At 44.4% G+C, this 25,131-nt stretch overlaps 1 pseudogene; it reads right to left on the bottom strand.

The window, feature by feature from the left end:
• LOC138366652 (cytochrome c oxidase subunit 1-like) overlaps positions 1 to 20,812 on the bottom strand; it is a 33,968-nt pseudogene extending 13,156 nt beyond the window's left edge.
• Between the last annotated feature and the right edge of the window lie 4,319 nt (positions 20,813 to 25,131).

Here is a 25,131-nt window from a genome sequence, read left to right as displayed (position 1 = left end):
AAATGTATTCTAGAGTTCTCTCTAGAGTTTCGGGTAGCTGATCCAGTTACGGCGCCTTGTAGTCTTAGCACCTAGGTAGTCAAATACCTAGGTTACAAGGTGTTGAACGAGAGAGGTTACCTTAGGAACTCTGGGAGTGCTCTAGAATAGTTAGCTAACTGGGGACGGGATAACGGACTAGAGAGAGCTGTTTCCCCCGGCCTCGTTAGTTAACTGGGGGGTGGAATAATGGACAAGATAGAGCTATTTTCCCCACCCCCCGTTACAATGTGAGAGATTCTAATCATCCCATTGTTTGGTCTTCCTCCAAAACTATCTTTCCTGCCTCAACTCTACACCAACGCTGTCTTGTTGAATCGGCTCTAATACACAACGTACCCAACATGAACTTGACTCCTGGCTTTTTTGCTGTTGACTCTTCCCTTTCACAGTATATACTCAAATGCTCTAATCTTTCTAATAAACGTGACCTAACATAAGATTGCTCTTCCATTTATATTTATCTTTCCTTTTCTTTCTCTCTTCTCTCTTTATTCTGTTAATTGTTTTCTCTTACGTTCCCTTGCTATCCTCTTCTTGTTCCTATTACTATCCCCTTCTCATTCGGTGCTTATAATAGGAGCTGCCTTGTATGGGCCAATGGGCCTTCTGCAGTTCTTATTCCTACTACTATCCCCTCTACTACACCATACCTTTCGTACCTCTTGTCTTGCTCCTCACCTCTCTCTTGCCTATTTATTGCCTGCATCACCTTCCTCATCACAATCGACTTGAGAATGGTCCAGAAAGGACCGAAACGTCGTCGTCCCTTCACCTTGTAGTGTGTGGTCTGGTCAACATACTTTAGCCACGTTACTGTGACTCATCGCCTGCAACAGGACCTGCCTTACCTTACAGAGTTCTACATCGACTTGATTCCATCCTGAGCTGTGACTGAGAGCCCGGTCGATGTAAGCATAGACAACACTCCTCTTGTACTTGTCTGGGCAGTTATTATTGGCATTGAGGCACATTCCTATGTTTGTTTCTTTAGTAAAGACTGCAGTGTGAAAGCCTCCGTTCCTTTCAGTGACTGTTACATCAAGAAAGGGCTGCTTCCCATCTTCTTTATCTCGTAAGTGAAACTTAACACAAAACACAGAATTCTGGTCGAATGCCTCCTTCAGTTGCTGCAGACGTCTGACATCAGGTAACTGCATTAAAATGTCGTCAACATACCTGCAGTATATGGCGGGTTTCAATTCCATGTCAACTAAGACCCTCTGTTCAATGGTACCCATGTAGAAGTTTGCAAACAGGACATCTAGGGGAGACCCCATCTACTTGCTTATACATGTGCTCATCTGGACTCAAGAAGGGTGCCTTTTTTAGTGCAGGCTTGGAGTTGCTCTCTTAGTATGTTTTCTGGTATGTCAAGAGGAGTACAAGCCGGATCACGATGCACTCTGTCCATTATCATCCCTATTGTTTCATCCACAGGTTTGTTGGTAAACAGCGACTCTACATCCAAGGATGCTCTTATCCCTCTGGCCCATGCTCCCCGCAGTAAGTCAACGAATTCCTTAGGAGACTTCAGGCTGAAAGCACAGGGTACATATGGAGTCAGCAAGCGGTTGAGTCGCTTATCCAGTTTGTATGTGGGTGTGGGTATCTGGCTGATGATTGGCCGAAGTGGGTTTACAGACTTGTTGGTCTTGACATTCCCATTCGCATACCCAGGTTTGTATTCCCCAATAACCTTTGGCAGGTGGAGTCCGGATTTCTTGGCATTCACAGTTTCGATCAATCTGTTTAGCTTCGTTTTCAATTCAGCTGTAGTGTCCTTTGTTACCCATTGAAATTTAATATGGTCGGAGAGTATAATATGACCACCTATCCCCAGGAAAAGAATTACCCAGGAACAGGTATAGATTTGATTAAAATAATAGGATTAAGCAGTCAGTGAATAAGGATGAAAGATTAAAGAAGGCCTCGCTGAACAACACAATATATGAATACAATATTGAAATGAGACTTAGTAACCCTTTCAGAGTTTTTTCTTAAACTGTTGTGCAATATTGTAACTTAAAAATGGATCAAGTTTGTACATACCAGTACTAACATTGATAAGATTTCGACACTGACTGATTAGGGCACACTCAATCAAATACATATATATATATATATATATATATATATATATATATATATATATATATATATATATATATATATATATATGCGAACAAGCCTGAATGGTCCCCAGGACAATATGCAACTGAAAACTCACACCCCAGAAGGGACTCGAACCCATACTCCCAGAAGCAACGCAACTGGTATGTACAAGACGCCTTAATCCACTTGACCATCACGACCGGACAAAATGAGGTGATAGCCGAGGCTATTTGAACCACCCCACCGCCGGCACTCGGATAGTAATCTTGGGCATAGCATTTTACCAAATCACCTCATTCTTTGGGGCACACGTGAGGAACACAAATGCGAACAAGCCTGAATGGTCCCCAGGACAATATGCAACTGAAAACTCACACCCCAGAAGGGACTCGAACCCATACTCCCAGAAGCAACGCAACTGGTATGTACAAGACGCCTTAATCCACTTGACCATCACGACCGGACAAAATGAGGTGATAGCCGAGGCTATTTGAACCACCCCACCGCCGGCACTCGGATAGTAATCTTGGGCATAGCATTTTACCAAATCACCTCATTCTTTGGGGCACACGTGAGGAACACAAATGCGAACAAGCCTGAATGGTCCCCAGGACAATATGCAACTGAAAACTCGGCATATCACCTCATTTTGTCCGGTCGTGATGGTCAAGTGGATTAAGGCGTCTTGTACATACCAGTTGCGTTGCTTCTGGGAGTATGGGTTCGAGTCACTTCTGGGGTGTGAGTTTTCAGTTATATATATATATATATATATATATATATATATATATATATATATATATATATATATATATATATATATATATATATAGTCCGGATTTCTTGGCGTTCACAGTTTTGATCAGTTTGTTGACCTTTGCTTTCAATTCGGCTGTAGTGTCCTTCGTTACCCTTTGGAATTTAGTTTGGTCAGAGAGTATGAGGTTCATTTTCGCCAGATATTCGTCTTTTTTAAGAATGACGTATATTGGCGACTTGTCACCTCTCCTGACAACTATCTCCTTGTTCTCACGAAGGCTTTTAGCTGCCACTTTGAGCTCGGGGGACAGTATGGTGCTTCTGTAATTGCCTCGATTCTTTCCTCCTTCCGCAATAAGTTCTGCTTGTAAACTATCTTTGGTAGTGACCTTCTTTTGTGTCTCGAGGTCGAATATGTCGTCCAACAGAATTTCCAACTCCACTTTCCGGGCTATCTCACTCGGTCTGGACATAACGTGACAGTTTATACCCAGATTTAGGAGAGTGACTTGGTCCTCAGTGAGGTTAATTCCTGCAAGGTTCAGGAAGCCATCTCTTGGTCGTGGAATAGCCATAGGTCCTCCATATAACGTTGTTAGTTTCTTGATAATCCTTGTTTCAGTGCTGAGGTGATGTCGGTCTGTGAGGATGTCGAGGTGTTGTTCAATGCGGGTACGGAGACTTTCGTCGATGTTGCTATTTCTCCATTCGTTTGTAGCATGAAGTAGTTGCGTTTTGTTGTCTTTGATTTCATTTTCTGCCTTGTATATCTGATCACGAATCAGATCCTGGCGATATTTTATCGTGAAGGCTTGATTCCTTGCTGCTGGGTCGTGCGTTTTAATATTCGTATATTTTGGTAGCAGTCTTTCCTGTAGACATATATTATTAAATATGACCAAAAAAGTAAGATTAATAATCCTAACACGAATTTTCTCGATCTTTCGTATGTTTCTTTTCACTGTTGGTGGTAATTCAAAAAACAATTCTCCAAAATTCATTTTTATTTCTAGTCTGACACGACACTTCAGCGCGTTTGGTAAAACTTATTACATTTTCAAAGACTTTAGTTTACACATACACAACTGAATAGAACTTACACATCTTCGATTTGTTTATATCAATATTTGAGTGAGGTGGATGGGGTGAGGTGGTATTAATAGGGTATTAAATTCATCAACACAAGACAGAACACGAAACAATGGGTATTGAATGGAAGTGATTGTAGAAAGCCTATTGGTCCATATTTCTTGATGCTTCTATATTGGAGCGGAGTCTTGAGGTGGGTAGAATATAGTTGTGCATTAATTATCTGTTGATTGCTGGTGTTGACTTCTTAATGTGTAGTGCCTCGCAAACGTCAAGCCGCCTGCTATTGCTGTATCTATCGATGATTTCTGTGTTGTTTACTAGGATTTCTCTGGCGATTTCATTACTAGGATTTCTCTGGATTTCGTCGTCGACCGTCCACTCCGCAGAGAGGGGAACGAAGCGAGACAGGGCGTCGGCCAAGACGTTGGACACGCCCCGTACGTGAACCACCAGGAGAGCCGACGAGTCAGATGAGTCACTCAGAGTTAGGAATAAATGATGTTAGTGGCAGTTAAGGTGATAATGATGACTTTGGGTTGCTTAGACGAGTCAGACGAAGCGACCAACCCCAAAGAGACAAGGACCGCATCGAACCCCCGCAGTTCAGGCAATGAAACACCGGAGAGCAGTCCTAATGGAGCCGAATCGTCGATCCGTGGGCCAACCGAATCCTCCCCAGAGCAAACCACACTGCCGCGAACTCCCGCACCGTGCTGTGAGCTCGACGGAAGGACGGATCCCAACGCCCCTGGCCGGCCTGGTGAGCACTGGTCACAAAACCTCAGCCGAGAGACGACGCATCCGTGTACACATTGAGCGAGGGCTTGGGGAGGCGCCAAGGCACTGAACCCCAAAAAACCCGAAGAGGAAGCCGGTGACGCAGCAACCGACGCAAGGCCCCCGGGGGTCGAACTCTGCGATCGCGAGAGAGGCGGAAGGGGGAACCCCGAAGGAACCAGAACAGCCGTCGAAGTTAAACCCGACCCTGCGGGTAGACAACCATCGCGAAGTTCAGGCTCCCGCACAGCCCCTCGAGCAACCACCGGGTGACCCGAGGGCCCTCCAGAAACTGACGAAGGCGGGACCGCAGCCGCAGGAGAAACTCCGGAGCGAGAGACAAGGAGGCGGTTCGAGAGTCCCAAATGAGACCCAGCCAAGTCCGAACCTGAGAGGGAACCAGATGGGACTTCCACCAGTTCACCAAGAACCCGAACTCGGCGAGCTAGGAAAGAATAAAATCCCTGGCTAGCAAGCAAGCTGACCGGCTGGGAGCCCAAACCAGCCAGTCGTCGAGGTAGGCCAACACCCGAACACCTAGGAGACGCAAACGAGCCACCACAACCCGCGTAAGGCGCGTGAACATGCGAGGTGCCAGGTTCAACCCGAACGGGAGACAACGAAAGCGGTAACTCAGATGCCCCACAACAAAACCGAGCCAGTCCCTGAACCGTGGATGAATCGGGACATGCCAATAAGCGTCCCGGAGGTCCAGGGACACCATCCAAGCTCCCGGCTCCAAGAGGAGCCGAACCGAACCTGGGAGGTTCCGACACCAAATCCAACTCGTATGCAGAGGGGGAAAAGAAAACCCCACTCCTTGTAACAATAAGCCCCGCTGAGAGGGGCTTATTAAATGAAAAACAAAACCCCGCAAGAGGACAGCCAACCCCAAGGAACAGAGCCGGCCGCGATGTCGGGAATACAAGCTATGCAGCACCCTGCGCCCCTACCAGTGCAAACTGCCTCTTACCTGCCGGTAACAAGGGAGAACAGAACACCCAAGAGCCCAACAGGCGGCCGAAAAACCGAAAGGTAAAACGGACAAAAATTGAAGATAAAACATTTCATGCTCTATAACCATCAGGAAAATCTGAATAACGTCGAGGTATACCATTTAAACCTAAAAAATTCTGAGGAAATGTAACATTTACTCCTACAAATATAGTAAAAAAAATGAATTTTAACTATTTTTGATTTAATGATAAACCTGTAAATAAAGGAAATCAATGAACAATACCTGCAAAAATTCCGGATACAGCTCCTATAGATAAAACTTAATGGAAGTGAGCTACTACATAATAAATGCCATGAAGAATAATGTCAATGGAAGAATTAGCTAATACTACCCCGGTTAACCCCTCTACCGTAAATAAAAAATAAAACTCATAATAAATAAGGACTATAGTTTACTTGCGTCCCTTGAAGAGTCCCTAGCCAAATAAAAATTTTAATCCCAGTAGGCACCACAATAATTATTGTAGCAGAAGTGAAATAAGCACAAGTATCCACATCTATGCCTACAGTAAATATATGATGAGCTCATTACTACGAAACCCAAAATACCAATAGCAATTATTACATAAAGTATTCCTAACGTCAAAAAAGCCTTTTTTTTTACCTGATTCTTGAACTACAATATGAGACCAAAGCAGGTAAAATTAAAATATAAACTTCGTGGTGCCCCCCCCCCAAAAATAAATGCTGATATAAAATAGGATCTCCCCCACTTGCAGGATAAAAAAAAATAAGTATTTAAATTACGATCTGTCAATAATATAGTAATAGCTCCTGCCAATACAGGTAAAGAAAATAATAATAAAACAGTAGTAATAAATACTGATCAGACAAATAACGGTATTCGGTCTATAGTTATCCCTACCGTTTGTATATTAATAGCCGTTGTCATAAAATTTACTGAACCTAAAATTGAAGACACACCTACTAAATGCAAAGAATAAATACCTAAATCTACAGATGCCCCTGCATGAGCAATAACAGAAGCTAAAGGAGGATAAACAGTTCATCCTGTTCCGACCCCTCTCTCAACCATACCTCTAGTTAACAAGAAAGTTATTAAGTCTAGTTAAGAAAGTTAATAAGGAAGTAATCAAAATCATATATTATTTATTCGAGGAAAAAGCTATATCCGGGGCACCTAATATTAAAGGAATCAACCAATTCCCAAACCCACTAATTATAATAGGTATTACTATAAAAAGAATTATTACAAAAGCATGGGCCGTCACTACTACATTATAAATTTGATCATCTCCAATTAATCTTCCTGGGTGACCTAATTCTACCCAAATAATCATTGTTAATGAAGTCCCTACTATCCCAGCTCAAGTACCAAAAATAAAATATAATGTTCCAATATCTTTATGATTTGTAGAAAAAAAATCATCGTTGCGTAAATAAAATGGCCGAGCTTTAGGTGCTAAACTGTAAATTTAGATACAAGATTTTTCTTTTTTATTAGGTTTTATAATAATAATTTAAAAGGTCAAATTGCAAATCTGAAAATGTGCTAACACTAAAACTTTTATGACCTAAAAGAAACTATTTTTTTTACAACTTTGAAGGATGTTAGTTTCATTAACTTAAAGTCTTAATATATTATATAAATTGAAGGAATTAATATCCCAATAAAATTTGTAACCATTACTATATTTATAATTTTTGTTCCTCTCATAATCCTTTATAACTCAACCTCTAAAAGGAAATACCAAAGTTAAAAAATAAATACTTATACGAATATAAAAATAAAGAGTTACTAACCTACACATTAAGAGCACTAATAAAGGATATAAATAATTACAAAAAGAATTTTCCTGAATAATAAACCACTTAGGAATAAGCCCTAAAAAAGGAGGTAGGCCTCCTAAAGAAATGAAACTCATTGTAGACATAACTTTAGGTATTAAAGGAAACCTCCTATTAACTAAATGAGAAAAATGATAAGCCTGCTGTAAATAAAAATTTATGATAACTATAACAAAAAGTAAACAATAAACCCTAAAATACAATAACCAACAATATTCTCTCAAAATTATCGTCAAAAATATTCAAGATATATGGTTAATAGAAGAAAATGCTATAATCTTTTGGAGATATAATTGATTTAACTCTCCCCATAGCTATAATTACAGCAGATACTAAAGTAAAAATTATAATTAAACTCCACTTATCATAAACCAAATAAGAAAAAAAAACTATAGGTCCTACTTTCTGTAAAGTTATTAGAATGATCACTTGAATTCAACTTAACCCTTCCATTACTTGAAGAAACCAAAAATGGAGAGGAGCCGCACCTAACTTCAATAACAATGATAAAGAGAATGCCATTTTTAAATTTACCATTATTAAAATAAATAAAGCTGAAAAAATAATTATAATTGTAGCTAAAACTTGTACCAAAAAACCAGCGTTGAATGTAATGAAACGCCATTTTCTGGGTGAATCCCGGAGGCTCCCCGGAGCTATCCCAGGCTGATATGCTAATGTCAGACTTTGGCATCAGTCATGTGTATGGAGTTCTTAGGCCTACCGGGGACCACGGCCAGAACCGGGCCCCCTCAGAGAGGCAAGGGGAGCAATGGCCTATAGAAGCCCCCGTGTAGTTGGAAGCATTCTATGTCTGCCATCGACCGGAACAGGCACCCAGAAAGGTAAGCGCCCCAAAACAAACCCCTATTCTGGTTAAAATTGCTACCTAAAACCGAACTAGTGGATAGAACTCCCCAACCGAAAACAAGCAAACTAGTGTGACGTCACACACTGCCGCGCCGCTGTCTGCGCAGCTCCCCCCTCCCCGGGAGGGGGAAGGGGGAGCCCCAGACCCCCCGCGCCGGCTACCCACACCTCAGTTCTTGAGGCTGGATGTCAAAAACGCGAAAAACCGCCGACCGGAGGGAGGGAGGGATGCCAGGGAGCCTCCGGGACTCACCCAGAAAATGGCGTTTCATTACATTCAACGCTGGTTTTCTGGGGGGAGCCCCGTCGGCTCCCCGGAGCTAACTACCCACAGACAGAAAAAGAGGGACTTACCCGGGAGGCGGTCGTCGCTCACCCCTCAACTCGAAGCCGAGACAACTGGCCGCAACCGCCGACCCAAAGCAACACAGGCCCGACGAGGCCCAGGGACATTCACAAGGTAACGAGCAGCCAGGACCCTTTTCGACCGCCAAAATCCCCGCGCCCGAATATCAGACCAAGACATATTCCCAAAGACGGCAGCAAGAGCCGCGAACTTACGAACGTTATGGGCACGGGGATAGACCGCAGGCTGGCTGGACCTAATAACCCTGCGGACGACCTGAGAGACCCGAACCCGCGAACAGGGAAGAAGGGAAACCGGATCAACCCACAGCGCGTCCCCGGACACAGAAGCTGTGGCGCACAAATAACGGCGAAGCGCCGCAACCAGACACAAAACATGATGCACCCCCGGCCTGACCAACCAAGCATCAACCACCCATGGACCCCTCCGGAACGCAGCAGTCTCATTCTTTGCCAGAAAAGAAGGAGACGGCTGCAAACGAACAAAACTATCACCACGACCAAAAGAGCAGAAAACCCCTGCGCCGGAGGAGAGCATGAAGCTCCCCTACCCGACCCCCAGAGGCCAAAGCCAACAAGAAAAGGGCCTTGGAAAAACAATCCTGGACCGAAGGGGCCACAACGAAATGAGGAGATGAAAGGAAAGCGAGCACTCTGTCCAAAGACCAGGACGGCTCAGGCGACGCATGAGCAGGCCGGAGGTGAAACAATGCACGAGACAGCTTGCGAAACGGCGCAGACGTAACATCGATACCGAAAGCAAGCTGAAGCGGCTCCGCCAGCGCCGCACGATACGAAGCGACAGTGTTAGGCATAAGATGACGGTCCTGAAACAACCACGAGAGGAAGGACAAGACCACCCGAACAGACAAGGAGCTAACACGACGAAGACGCAAAAAGAAACGGAAGGACCGCCAGGAAACTTCATACTGCCGCCGAGAAGAAGCCCTCAGGTGGGACACCAACAAGGAGGCCACCTGATCACCATAGAGATGATGATAGACTCGAGTCAAAAAAACCATACGCGAAGACTCGAGGAGAAGATCGAACCAGCTACATGACGTAACGGCCCGATCTGCTGAAAGAGGCGGAGCCGCGGGAAAACCCTCGGGTTCGGACACCGAGCAACCAGCGCCTGAAACCAAGGCTGGGCCGGCCACCAAGGGACAACTCTCCCCCGGTAAGTCTCTAAGCGAGTCAGGACCTGGAGCAACAGCCGAACCGGAGGAAAGAGGTACAGGAACCCCCACCTCGACCAGTCGAGCCGAAAGGCATCGACCCCGACGGCCTCGCAATCGGGGAAGGGCGCCGCATAAACGGGAAGACGCCGCGACCACGCCGACGCGAAGAGGTCCACCTCGGGGCGCCCGAACGTCTGGCAAAGCCAACGGAAGGACTCGTCGTCGACCGTCCACTCCGTGGAGAGGGGAACGAAGCGAGACAGGGCGTCGGCCAAGACGTTGGACACGCCCCGTACGTGAACCGCCAGGAGAGCCAAACCCCGAGAACTCAGCAGACGAGTCACCCGAAGCGACCAACCCCAAAGAGACAAGGACCGCATCGAACCCCCTCGGTTCAGGCAATGAACCACCGGAGAGCAGTCCGAATGGAGCCGAATCGTCGATCCGCGGGCCACCCGAATCCTCCCCAGAGCAAACCACACTGCCGCGAACTCCCGCACCGTACTGTGAGCTCGACGGAAGGACGGATCCCAACGCCCCTGGCCGGCCTGGTGAGCACTGGTCACAAAACCCCAGCCGAGAGACGACGCATCCGTGTACACATCGAGCGAGGGCTCGGGTAGGCGCCAAGGCACTGAACCCCGAAAAACCCGAAGAGGAAGCCGGTGACGCAGCAACCGACGCAAGTCCCCCGGGGGTCGAACTCTGCGATCGCGAGAGAGGCGGAAGGGGGAACCCCGAAGGATCCAGAACAGCCGTCGAAGCCAAACCCGACCCGGCGGGTAGACCACCATCGCGAAGTTCAGGCTCCCGCACAGCCCCTCGAGCAACCGCCGGGTGACCCGAGGGCCCTCCAGAAACAGACGAAGGCGGGACCGCAGCCGCAGGAGAGACTCCGGAGGGAGAGACAAGGAGGCGGTTCGAGAGTCCCACACGAGACCCAGCCAAGTCCGAACCTGAGAGGGAACCAGATGGGACTTCCTCCAGTTCACCAAGAACCCGAACCCGGCGAGCTGGGAAAGAACCAAATCCCTGGCTAGCAAGCAAGCCGACTGGCTGGGAGCCCAAACCAGCCAGTCGTCGAGGTAGGCCAACACCCGAACACCTAGGAGACGCAACGAGCCACCACAACCCGTGTAAGGCGTGTGAACACGCGAGGTGCCAGGTTCAACCCGAACGGGAGACAACGAAAGCGGTAACTCAGACGCCCCACTACAAAATCGAGCCAGTCCCTGAACCGCGGATGAATCGGGACATGCCAATAAGCGTCCCGGAGGTCCAAGGACACCATCCAAGCTCCCGGCTCCAAGAGGAGCCGAACCTGAGACAGCGTAGTCATCCGAAAGGAGGGGCAATGAACCCAGGGGTTCAGACGGGACAAGTCCAGAATGAACCGCAGGTCCGCGCAGTCCCGTTTCGGAACCGGAAACAGACGGGAAACCCATCTGAGGGACGACGTCGTTTCGACGACGCCCAAGCGTACCCACTCCAAGACGACTCGACAGAGCGCAGGGGAAGAAGCCTGCCCTGCCAGCCCCGACCCCCCAAAGGGGGGAGGGGCCACCCAACGCCACCGCAGGCCGCGAGACACGACCCGAAAGGCCCACGAATCGTGGGACCAGGCGCGAGCGAACAGCGCAAGCCGCCCCCCCATCGCCCCGTCAAAGGGGCAAACCGCGAAAGGGCCGGCGACCCTTACGAGACCCAGAACCCCGCACAGCGCGAACACCGCGCCGACCAGACGAGGGAGGGTCCGCAGGAGGAGCCAACCCCAAACCTGACACCAGAGGCCTACCACGACGAGAGGAACCCCGAGCCCTGGCACGACCTTTCCGGGAAGACCCACCCCGGGACCCCCGGAAAACCAACAAGTCCGACATCGGACGACAAGCCGCCGACGCAGCCTGAATAAACTGCGCCACGGCCGACTCCCCAAACAGAGAGAGGACAAAAAGGTGAAGAACGCCTAAGAGCCAGAGCCCAAGCAGATTCCACGGAGGAACCCAGCACTGCCTGCCGACACGCGAGACGGGAAGCATAGAACAGGGAAACCGCATCCCGCAAAATCGGCGTGAACAGCTTCAACAAGGCAGTCGACGAACGCGCAGCCGAGGACAAGGTGCCGGACCCCGGGACGGACCCAAGCGTCCCCACATCCTCCACGAGCCAATCCGAAGACAGCTCCAGGAGGGAAAAGAACCGCAAGGCCGAACACAAAAGGCCCCGAGCGCGCAAGTCCTCCGCCACGAGCGCCGCCGAAAGGGAGAGAACCTGCACATGGAGCTGAATAACGCCCACATCGCGGGGAAGGGCAGGGGCAAACAAGCACACATTCAGGTACTCAAGATCACCCCCCAGGAAAACCTGAAGCACCGTGGAAGCTTCCCGCCACTCCAGCGTGCGGGAACGACAGAAGGAATGCCAGGAATCCAGACCAAACAAGGGGCAGTCTGCTAGCCAGGACGACTCCGGAACCTCGTAACGGAGCCAGAAAAGGAACGAAGTCCCAAACCTGAACGTGGACGGATCCATTTCCGAGGCATAATCCGGGTCACGCAGGAGGTAAGCTGCAAAGGCCGCTCGCACCACACCAGGTTGGATGCGATAAGCCGATAACCTCCGGAAGGACGGAACCGACGTACCCGGGGGAACACGGAACCGTACCCGGGGAGGGGCCGATACCAAATCCAACTCGTACGCAGAGGGGGGGAAAGAAAACCCCACTCCTTGTAACAATAAGCCCCGCTCAGTGGGAAGAAAAACCCAGGCGGGGTCCAGCGGGGCCCAAGGCCCCCAAGTCAGCCCCTCCCCAGCCTCGAGGTCCGTCACCACAGGACCCGAGGCCGAGTCCTCTCCCCAAGCCCCGACCCCACAAGACAAGGACGGAGCAGCCGGAAAAGCTGGAGGAAGGGGGGCCCACTGGTCAGACCCTGAAGCTTCGGCCGGGAGACAAGACTCGAATGCCTCTGCCGCCCCCCCGGAAGGGGCAACCCCCGAAGCTGCCCGAGTCTCGAGATCAAGTAACCCCTGCTCCGACCCCGAAACCCTCAGACGCTTCGGGGCCGGAAGCAGGGGCGGGGGACCAGAACGAACAGAAGGGGAAGGACGAGGAGGTGCGGACTGAACCAGGATCGAAGCGACCCCCACCCCCAAGTCCGGGTCTCGAAAAGCAAAGCGGGGCAGCCCCGGGGCATCCGGGGAAGCAACCAACCGAGCGCGTTGCAACAGACGAAACCTAGACTGCAACGCCCGTGCCGCCTGTACCCGAATAGAATCATCAGAGGATTGGGTAAATTGAGTCACAAGCAAGCAGCAACACTCACAGGACTCAGGGTCGAAAGTATCACCGACCCAACAGGCAGCGTGGCAGAGGCAAAAACAATGAGGGTCACCCTGAGACAAGGGGACCGAGCAACCCTCAAACTCGCACACAGCGAGTGGGGACTCCGGGGTCACATCCATCGGACCCACGCGCCCCCTAGGGGATTCCCAGGGTCCTGAGCGTTTACTTTAAGAGGACTCGCGCTCAGGTAGTCCCAGGCAGGGTGCCGCAAACCGGCGCCCAAAACTACCAAGCAAACTTCTAAAGCTGAACCCCAGGGACGTGTACACTCACGGGGACCTAGCAGGTGGCGCCACCGAGGAGAACAGTGGAAGGGCAAACAAACTGAATAAAATGACAGAACCCCCCACCAGGCAAAAACAAAAAGAAAAACAAAACCCCGCAAGAGGACAGCGAACCCCAAGGAACAGAGCCGGCCGCGATGTCGGGAAATACAAGCTGAGCAGCACCCTGCGCCCCTACCAGTGCAAACTGCCTCTTACCTGCCGGTAACAAGGGAGAACAGAACACCCAAGAGCCCAACAGGCGGCCGAAAAACCGAAAGGTAAAACGGACCAGCAGAGGCAGACCCCGAGGAGCCTGTGGAAGGTGGCCCCAAGCCCCAAGGGCAGTACTTACAGGGCACCTAGGGAAGGCAGCCCTAGGCGCATGCAGCCCGAGTACTGAAGATAACTCCTGGCTCTCGCACCCACAAAACTAACACCACACGCAAAGCACAGTGCAGTAGCGACACCGGAGCCAGAGCACACGACCATCGCCTATAGCATCAGCCTCAAGAACTGAGGTGTGGGTAGCCGGCGCGGGGGGTCTGGGGCTCCCCCTTTCCCCTCCCGGGGAGGGGGGAGCTGCGCAGACAGCGGCGCGGCAGTGTGTGACGTCACACTAGTTTGCTTGTTTTCGGTTGGGGAGTTCTATCCACTAGTTCGGTTTTAGGTAGCAATTTTAACCAGAATAGGGGTTTGTTTTGGGGCGCTTACCTTTCTGGGTGCCTGTTCCGGTCGATGGCAGACATAGAATGCTTCCAACTACACGGGGGCTTCTATAGGCCATTGCTCCCCTTGCCTCTCTGAGGGGGCCCGGTTCTGGCCGTGGTCCCCGGTAGGCCTAAGAACTCCATACACATGACTGATGCCAAAGTCTGACATTAGCATATCAGCCTGGGATAGCTCCGGGGAGCCGACGGGGCTCCCCCCAGAAAATACTTTAAAATACTCTCCAAACTATAATGGTTATTTCTAGAAGAAATTAAAGGAATAAAAGATAATAAGTTTAACTCTAATCTCACTCAAGCTCCAAATCAAGTATCCGAAGAAGTACATAATTCTAACCCTAAAACTAAAGTAAAAAAAAAGTACTCTAAAAAGGAGAAACCCCTGGAAAGAGAGAAATTGATCTCATTCACGGGGTATGAACCAATTAGCATTACAGTACTTAGCTTATCTTTCAATAATATGAGTAAACTTTACATAATTAGTCACATCAAAACTAACCTTTTATCAGGCATCATATTATCTATAGGCATTAGCCACTTTTGTGGCTTCATCCCAATATTCTAATTTTAAATTATATAAATTAAATTAAAAAAAATATAATAGTAACAATTGTCACCCATAAAAAAAACTCTTTATATAAACCTTAATTATACTACCTTAGTAATTTCTAATAGGTAAGAACCTTTTATAAATATCCCAAATCCACCTTGACCTCCAAAATATTCAGATCACCCCTTATCTCCAGTTTTATCAAACCTTTTTCCTAATCTTAAAATACAATAATTTAATTTTACCCTAGACAAAAAAGGTATAAATCATATAGACCCTGCAAACCTACTAAAAAATATATATTTAAACTATTTAAAGTCTCATTTAACATTACCCGATAAAAGAACCAATTAATAATAATATTAAAACTATACCTTTCATAAAACTTCTCCAACATATTATATAATACTCTGGGAGTATTACTCCTGGTAATCTCGCCCCCCTTAAAATCGATTTTAATCTTAATATCATTATAGGATTAGTTATAACAAAATCATTATCTCTAACACCTCTCATATTACCAATATGTCTTATTCTAGTAACAGTATAAAAAATTATACGAAAAGTATACCTTACTGTTAACCCTGTAGCTAAAATGTATATAACAATCCTGATGAAATTAATGTTACTTATAAAAGCTACCTCCAAAATTAAATCTTTAGAATAAAAGCCAGCCATAAAAGGTATCCCACATAAAGATAAATTTGATAAATTTAATCAAACACCTGTTAGAGCTATTCTAATAATTAAACTTCCCATTATACGAATATCTTGATAATCTCCCAAGCTATGAATAACAACGCCTGCACATAGGAATAGTAAAGCTTTAAACAAAGCACGAGTTAATAAATTGAAAAAAGCTAGATCAGGAAACCCTAAAGATAAAACTCTTAACATTACACCCAATTGTCTTAAAGTAGATAAAGCAATAATCTTCTTCACATCATACTCAAAATTTGCCCCAAGACCTGCTATAAATATAGTTGTACAAGAAATAATTAATAAAAAAAGATTGTACTAAAGACCCCTCAAAAATAGGCCTAAATCGAAACAACAAATACACCCCAGCGGTAATCAAAGTTGATGAATATACTAAAGCAGAAACTGGAGTAGGACCCGCTATAGCAGCTGGTAACCAAGCAGAAAAAGGAATTTGTGCTCTTTTTGTTATAGCAGCTACAACAATTAACATTTTTATTAAAATTATATCCTCATTTGTATAAAATCTTCAAACTATAAAATTTCAACCCCCTATTCTAAAAAACAAAGCAATCCTTAAAAGAATTGCTACATCCCCCACCTGATTAGCTTAAACTGACAAGAGTCAAACAGAAAGAGTCAAAGAGGCTGGATTCCCTGCATTAGCAGATTTTTCATTCTGATAAAAAATTACTAACACATAAAAAATTTATCCTAAACCGTCCCATCCTAACAAAATACTAATTAAATTAGGTCTTACAATTAAAGCATTTAATGAAATAACAAAAGGGCGCACTAAATATATAAAACGGTAATAATGTTTATCCCCCCTTATATATTCTCCTCTGTAAAATATAACCCTAGAAGAAATAAATAAAATAAATCTCAAAAATATAAAACGTAATAAATCAAATACTAAAGTAACTACAATAGAAGAGGAATTTATAGAATATAATTCTCACTCAATTACATACCTTATCAAATTTTGTAATCTCATTAAAGATATACTTAAACATAATAAAGAGCTCATAATTAAAAAAATTAACCTTACTAAATGTATAGAGAATTTTCATATCACTATTTAAAATAAACTCTTATAACTTTGACACCACAAATCAACATTATTTTAAACTATTTAAATTAAATTATAGGTAAAACTACAACACTTTTTAAAATTATTAATTTTAAAGGAATTCAATGAAGACTTAATACATAATATTATCTTAACTTTCCAGAACAACATGCACATTATGACCTGAAAAATGTTCCATGCTGTCTAATTGAATATAAATATAAAGTATAGGCTGCTCTAAAAAAAGATAGACCAATTAATCTAATTATGCCTACTTTTCTTCACCTAATTACTCTAATAATTAAATTAATCTCTCCCAACAAATTTAACGTAGGAGAGGCCGCTATATTTCTAATATTTAATAAAAATCATCATAAACCTAAAGAAGGCATTAAATTTAATAACCCTTTATTAATTAACAAACTTTGCCTCCCTAATCGGTCATAAATAATATTAGATAAACAAAATAAACCAGATGAACATAGTCCATGAACAACAATAATAATAACAGCATCATTTATACCCCATCACCTAAATACTGCTAACCCTCCTAAAACTAATCTTACATGAGCTACCGAAGAATAAGCAATTAAAGACTTTATATCCACTTGTCGTAAACATAAAATCCTTACAAAAACACCTCCTAAGATTCTAAAATCCACTCACATCCAAGAAAATATTTTATTTTCTTCAGTAAATATACTCAATTCACGAATCAGCCCATATCCCCCCAACTTTAATAAAACTCGTGCTATAATTATTGAACCAGCTACAGGGGCTTCCACATGAGCTTTTGGAAGTCATAAATGAAATACATACATAGGAAATTTTACTACAAATGCTAATATACTAAAAAAGTATCATAAAACACTAACCATACCTAATTCATACTCTTTTAATGCTAATTCTGTCTCAATACCTAGTCTTATAATATATAAAACTATAATCCAAAACACCCTTAACATTACAAATTCTAATCTAAGTAAAGTATTTAACAAATGTTTTCGGTTAGAAACAAATGATCAGCCACCACAAAAATAATATAGCCAAAGTACAAATATAAACCAAATTTAAAGTATTCATTAGTTTTAATAGTTTAAAAAACTTTGGTCATGTAAATCAAAATTGAATTACTTAATTCTTAAAACTTTAAAATATAATTTTAATATTCTTATAATTTGTTTTTCAATTATCCTTTTTATTTCCCAGGTTTAAGCAGCCATGATATAAATGTTATTGTTAATTAAATATCCTTCTCACATGATCCAATGCTATGAATTAATGTGTAGTAATTATTTAGAGCTCAATTGGACCTCTGGTTTCCAACTAGGAACCCAGGGTCGTAACAAACACACACACATGCAGGTGCACGAAGCTATGCAGCGCCGGCATGAGTCCATATCTAGTTAAGCGTAAGACTGAATTTGAAAAAGTTCAAAGGTTTGCCACCAGACTACTACCCGACCTGAGGGGTATGAGCTACGAGGAGAAACTACAGAACTGCAGGAATTAAACCTCACGTCCCTGACAGACAGAAGAGTTAGGGGGGACATGATCACCACATACAAGATTCTCAAAGAAATTGATAGAGTAGATAAAGCCAGGCTATTTAACACAAGGGGCACACGCACAAGGGGACACAGGTGGAAACTGAGCGGCTAAATGAGACACAGAGACATTAGAAAAAAAAATCAGTGTCTGAGTAGTTAACAGATGATCATGCCTTAATACTGCCATAAAATATCCTTCCTCTGACCTGAATGATTCCTTGGAACATAGAATCCTTCTCAATATAAGAAATAAATTGATCAATAAATGATAAATAAAAAATCTTCCAATTAATATGCTCCTCCCCAGGAGTAGATCATAATGGAGACAAAAGCAACCCAAAGTCATCATTATCAGTCATCATTATCACCTTCACTGCCACTAACATCATTTATTCCTAACTCTGCCTTCAATTTGATTTAGAGTAAATACCGACAATGTTTTACTCTAAGTTCTATGTAGTTAAACAATCACAACTTTCAAATAGCATGAAGAGTGTGAGAGGAAACATCCCGCTATGGAGCTTATTTTCACTGTTAAGTTACTTAGCCCCTCGTTGTTAAGCCAGGTGTGAAAGTATACATGCAGGGAAGTCTGATTTTCCATGCAGGGAAGCTTGGAAAGCCAGTGGAAATTTCCTCGGTAGAAAACGGAGATGTCATTGCCCTTTGTCGCAATTAAATTCACCACCTAATAATACGAATTCGTCTTAAAGCTGGTCTTTGAACTGTAAACATCATAAAACATTTCCCTTGAACCAACTAAATTATCAGTACTAAAACAATTTAAATGTAGGCCCTTTTTCCACTTCTTGATAAAACTCATCTGGAGAAGACCAGATAAGTCAGTGAAAGGAGGCCAGTAGTAGCCATTTTATCCCTGGACAGTTAAAATGTGTCGTGTTGAACTTTCAGTTACTTGAGGATCAGCAAATTACTGTCAAAGAATTGTTCAACACAAATTGACACCATCTGTTGGTGTCATATAGGAGTTTTAAAAATGTTTTGTTATTTATGGGTTATGCCGTATTCCATTTATTATCACGTGTTTTCTTAATTCATATATTTGCTACACATATTGGTCAAGTTATGATACATCGTTCTGGTTTAGGAATCACCAAATTTCTTTGCAAACAGCTTTCTCAACAGTTTACGAACAGCCGGAGAGAACAACTTTGGAAATTCTTTTTAGCTTCTTAACATCGATAATATTGATTCTGAATATTAATTAAAATACATGTCTTGGGAATATTTTCGCAGTATTTTTATGTGAATACTTTCTGTACCCGGCCACACGTTGCTGTCGCTCAGCATGTGCGTTGCTGAGCCACAGCAACCTTCCCCCATCTCCCAGTTCTCCCCACCATTCCCCCTTCTCCCGTCCCCTCGTCCTCCCAACCATTACTCACTACCCCGTCCCCATCATTCTGCCAACTCCCTCGTCCTCCCCACCATTCTCCCCTCCCCCGTTCCTTTGTCTTCCCCACATTCCCCACTCCACCATCCCCTTGTCCTCCAAGTTGCATATAGTTGCATATATGCAACTTCCTGTCTGCTACGTCTTCTAGGAGTTGACGTAGGAGTAATTTTTCCCTAGTAAACATCCACCCCCAAGTCTGGAGTAACTTTCTCCATTAAGCATGCACACTGAGACTGGAAGCAACTTTTTGTCGTAAACATCAACAAAGAGAGTAACTTTTTCCAGTAAATAGTGAAGCCGATTCAAAATATATATTTCTGTAATGTTGACGAAACGCATGATGAATAAAATATATAAACAACACATTTGTCAGATTACTGGTAATAATTTAAATACATATCATTTAATATTACTTTATTAAGTAAATTATTATTCAACCAAATACATAGCAATTCACACTAATTCATAGTTATAAAAAATATTGAATACTGATAATAGTTGACCATACAGTAGTCCTACATTCTAATACATAACAGTAACAGTAATGCATTCAATTATATATTTATATTTAGTAGGTTAAATGTTTGTATACTTAGGCAGCAGCCGTTCCTTAAAGTATATTTGGTTATATATCCGCATTACTGTCCTTGTTGATCTTATAGTATAAGTTTTCTATGCTTCTAACTATTGTCTTACTCTCGGGATTAAGAGGATCAATCAAGTTACCGAAATTCATAGTAAAGAAACTCTAGAGATTATAGAAGTGTTTAATTTCTTCAACGTTTCGTTCCCATCTGGAACATTACATGAAGATGTTCCAGAGTGGAACAAAACGCTGAAGAAAATATCACTAGAGTTTCTTAACCAAGAATTTCGGTAACTTGTTTGCTCTTCTTAAACCCGAGAGTAAGAAAATAACTAGAAGCATAAGAAACTTACACAATAAGATCAACAACGCCAGCAATGTGGTCGTATTTAACCAAATTATAGCTAGTAATGCATATTAATACAAATGCATAGCAAGACATAGTGATAGATGAGTACCTATAGGTAAAACAGTCTGACACGACACTAGGGAACATGATCAAGTCTATACTGGGGACCTAGTGTCAAACATCTTCCCCATATCTCTCCCAACGACTTCTTGTCGTAGGGAGAGCGACATCTTGATGATGTTGCTGGTATTAGTCACTCAGTTCTGTTATGGTGCCATCATGAGGAGATTGGTCATGGTGACATCATGAGGAGATTGGTTATGATGCCATCAAGTTAAGATTGATTATGGTGCCATCAATGTGAGATTGGTTATGTTGCCATCAAGTTAAGATTGATTATGGTGCCATCAATGGGAGATTGGTCATGGTGCTATCAAGAGGAGATTGGTTATGGTGCCATCAAGAGGAGATTAGTTATGAAGCAATCAAGGGGAGATGGGTTATGGTGCCATCAAGGAGAGATTGGTTATGAGTCTATTAATGGGAGATTGGTTATGAGGCCATCAAGGGAAGATTGGTTATGGTGCCATCAAGGGGAGTCTGGTTATGGTGCCATCAAAAGGAGAGTGGTTATGTTGCCATTTAGGGGAGATTGGTTATGGTGCCATCAATGGGAGATTGTTTATGGTGCCATCAAGGGTAAGGTAAGGTAATTATCAAAAGAAGGCACCAAACTGGGAAGGCTATGTAGCACCATCAAGGTGCGAAATAATCAGAGGGCGCTAAATATCACCAAGAATGCCAATACGAGAACAAAAACGCATAAGGCGAACGATATCAAAAGTATCCGATTCACCTAGAATTCTATCGAGGGACAAGTGACCGCGAGGGATGGTCGGAAAGCAAGACACACGCTCGTCCCGGAAGTCAGGACATTCAACAAGGATATGCACAACTGTAAGAGGGACAACGCAATTCGGACAATAAGGAGCAGGGCGGCGCTCCATTAAGTGACCGTGGGTTAAGCGGGTATGACCAACCCGCAGCCGTGCCAAAGCAGTTTCCCACCGCCGGTTACGGTGGTAGGAGGAAGGCCACGGGGACACACTACGTTTGAGAGTACGCAGCTTGTTACCAACCACAGAGGACCAACAACCCTGCCAACGGGCAAGAATGGAAGAATGAATAACAGGAAAAAAGTCGAAATAAGGAATACCTTTACGGGAGATGGGACAAGAACGGATAGCTTCCTTAGCGGCAGCATCCACACGCTCATTGAAAGAAACACCAATATGGCTGGGAACCCAGCAAAACTCTACTGATTTAAATTTACTAGAAATAAGAAACAGCCAATGTTGAATCTCGATGACCACCGGATGGACAGGATTAAAGGAGCCTAGAGTCATGACGGCACTACGAGAGTCAACTACAACCACAAAGGAGGAATGAGAATGAGAAAGCAAGAGACGAAGAGCATAGAGAATAGCATAAAGTTCTGCCATAAAGACGCTAGCCTCTGAAGGGAGGCGACACATATAAGTACGGTCAGGAAAAACAACAGAGTAGCCCACACCGTCCGCAGACTTCGACCCATCAGTGAAGATGGAAATAGAGTGGGAGTGTGAAGAAAAGTGCTCAAGGAAGAGGCTTTTCAGAATTGTAGGAGGGGTAAAGGCTTTAGTTATACAAGTCAAGGACGTACAAAACTTGGGAAGGGGGACTCTCCACGGAGGTAAGGAAGGAACAATACGAGGAGAAACATTAGAAATATGAACAGAAAGAGAATCTTGTAAGCGAGATAACCGGACAGAAAGTGGGAGACAATGAAGAGGAACAGGACCCACAGGAGGAGGAAAAGTCAATACACGACAGAGGCGAGAGGAAGGATGTTGGAAGGACCGCGCAAGATAGCGAAGACAGTAGCGATCACGGCAGTCCTGAAGAGAGAGAAGGCCAGTGTCAACATACAAACTAAGGACGGGAGGCGAATGAAAGGCACCAGAGCTGAGACGCAACCCAGTATGGTGCAAAGCATCAAGACGGCGAAGAGTAGAAGGAGAAGCAGAAGAGTATGCAGGACAACCATAATCGAGTTTAGACAGGACGAGAGAGGAGTGCAAATAGAGGAGCGTGCGCCTATCCGCTCCCCAAGAAGTATGGGTCAAAACCTTAAGGAGGTTAAGGGCCTTAGAGCATTCAACTCGGAGGTAAGAGATATGGGCTGACCAAGACAAACGAGTGTCAAAGACTAACCCCAAAAGCTTCGCGGAATCCCTGTACACAATGGGATGACCATAAAGCAACAAAGAGGGACGAAGAACGACATGCTTCCGAGTAAAAGTCATAGCACAAGTCTTAGACGCAGAGAACTTGAAGCCATGATCGGTGGCCCTGCCATCAAGGGAAGATTGGTTATGGTGCCATTAAAGGGAGAGTGGTGATGGTGGCATCAAGAGATGATTGGCTATGGTGCCATCAAAGGGAGATTGGTTATAGTGCCATCAAAGGGAGAGTGGTTATGGTGCCATCAAGGGATGATTGGTTATGGTGCCAAAAGGGATGATTGGTTATGTTGACCAGACCACACATTAGAAAGTGAAGGGACGACGACGTTTCGGTCCGTCATGGACCATTCTCAAGTCGATTGTGATGATTGAAGGAGAAGGCAATAAATAGATAGAAGAGAGGTGAGGAGAAGAAAATCTTAAAGGAAGAGAAGGCAAGACAAAGGTAGGGAAGGTAAGGTGTAATAAAGGGGATAGTATGAATAAGAAAACAAGAACACAAGAACAAAGATAACTGCAGAAGCCCCATTGGCCCATACGAGGCAGCTCCTATTTATACCACCCAATAAGAAGGGGATAGCAAAAGGAATAAGAAGGGGGAAATAGTAAGAATTAGCAAGAGATCGTAAGAGAAAACAATGGAAAGAAAAAGGAGAAGAAAAGGAAAGAGAAAGAAAGATAAATGGAAGGGTAAGTTTATGTTAGGTGACGTTTGTTAAAAAGTTTAGAGCATTTAAAGTATATACTGTGAAAGTGAAGAGTCAACAACAACATAGCCAGGACTCAAGTTCATGTTTGATACGTTGTGTATTAGAGCCGATTCAACAAGACGGCGTCTGTGTAGAGTAGAGGCAGGAAAGATTATTTTGGAGGAAGACCAATGGTGAGATGGTTATGGTGTCATCGAGGGGAGATTGGTTATAGTGCCATCAAGGGGAAATTAGTTATAGTGCCATCAACAAGAAATTAGTTATAGTGCCATGAAGGAGAGATTAGTTACAGTGACATGAAAAGGAGATTTGTTATAGTGACATCATAGAAAGATTAGTTATAGTGCCATCAAGGGGAGATTAGTTATAGTGCCATCATGGGGAGATTAGTTATAGTGAAATCAAGGGGAGATTAGTCATGGTGTTATCAAGGGGAGATTAGTTATAGTGCTATCAAGGAGAGGTTACAGTGACAGTCGTCGCCCATGAGGTTATTGTAAGGATTCTAAAGTATATAGTGCTCCTCTGGTCAGAGCTGAGGACAGCGTCACCCAGCTGAGGACAGCGTCACCCAGCTGAGGACACCGTCACCCAGCTGAGGACAGCGTCACCCAGCTGAGGACAGCGTCACCCAGCTGAGGGCAGCATCACCCAGCTGAGGGCAGCATCACCCAGCTGAGGACAGCATCACACCGTTGAAGACAACATCACCCAGTTGAGGACTGTGTTTTCCTGCTTTGGACTGCGTTACCCTGCTGAGGACTGCGTTACCCTGCTGAGGACTGCATTACTCTGTTATTACTGCGTTATCCAGCTGAGAACCGCGTTATGAACAGCATTACGTAGCTGAGGACAGCATCTGATCATTGTGTCACTCAGCTGAGGACAGTATAAACCAGCTGAGGAGAGTGTTGTCCCTCAGGACAACACTGTCCTCCCTCAGACTTCCCGGTCAAGTTTCACTGTCTGACATCCATCTCAAATTTGTCCTTTAAGTTTGTCCTTCAAGTCGCTGAAACATTCTCCTGAAGCTTACTGACTCAGGCAACTCCAGGGAGGTTTCAACTGCAGGCTCCATTCTCTGTCTTTCCCCTTCAGACATTACCCTCAGAGTTCTACCTCAGTCTTCGACCTTAGGTCTTTTCCTCAGACATTTCCTCCAAGCTTTCCTCTCTGGTGGCATCCTCAAGCATCTCCTTCAAACATGTCCCTCAGCCTTGTCCCCATGTGTGTCCTCTTATGCTTCCCCTTCATAATGGTCAATGACAACATGAGGGTCCAGCATGCAGAGTGGGCTACGTTTCTCGTGGCAGCTCTCGTCGCTCAGGTAGTGGTAGTGTTCATACGTCATAGCGGAGCACCTGAGAGCATCCCAAGGAACAACATTAACAATATTCAATACAACATCAGCATTATACAATACATCAGCATTATACAATACATCAATATTATACAATAAAACATCAACACAAATACAATTCGATCATATAAACAAGTATACTAATATAATAGTACTAATTACAAAGTAATTATACAAATAATACAAATATAAAC

This window comes from Procambarus clarkii, chromosome 2 (assembly GCF_040958095.1).
Source record: "Procambarus clarkii isolate CNS0578487 chromosome 2, FALCON_Pclarkii_2.0, whole genome shotgun sequence".
NCBI lineage: Eukaryota > Metazoa > Arthropoda > Malacostraca > Decapoda > Cambaridae > Procambarus > Procambarus clarkii.
The sequence above is the reverse complement of the archived record's forward strand: the minus strand, read 5'-3'. Positions and strand labels throughout refer to the sequence as shown.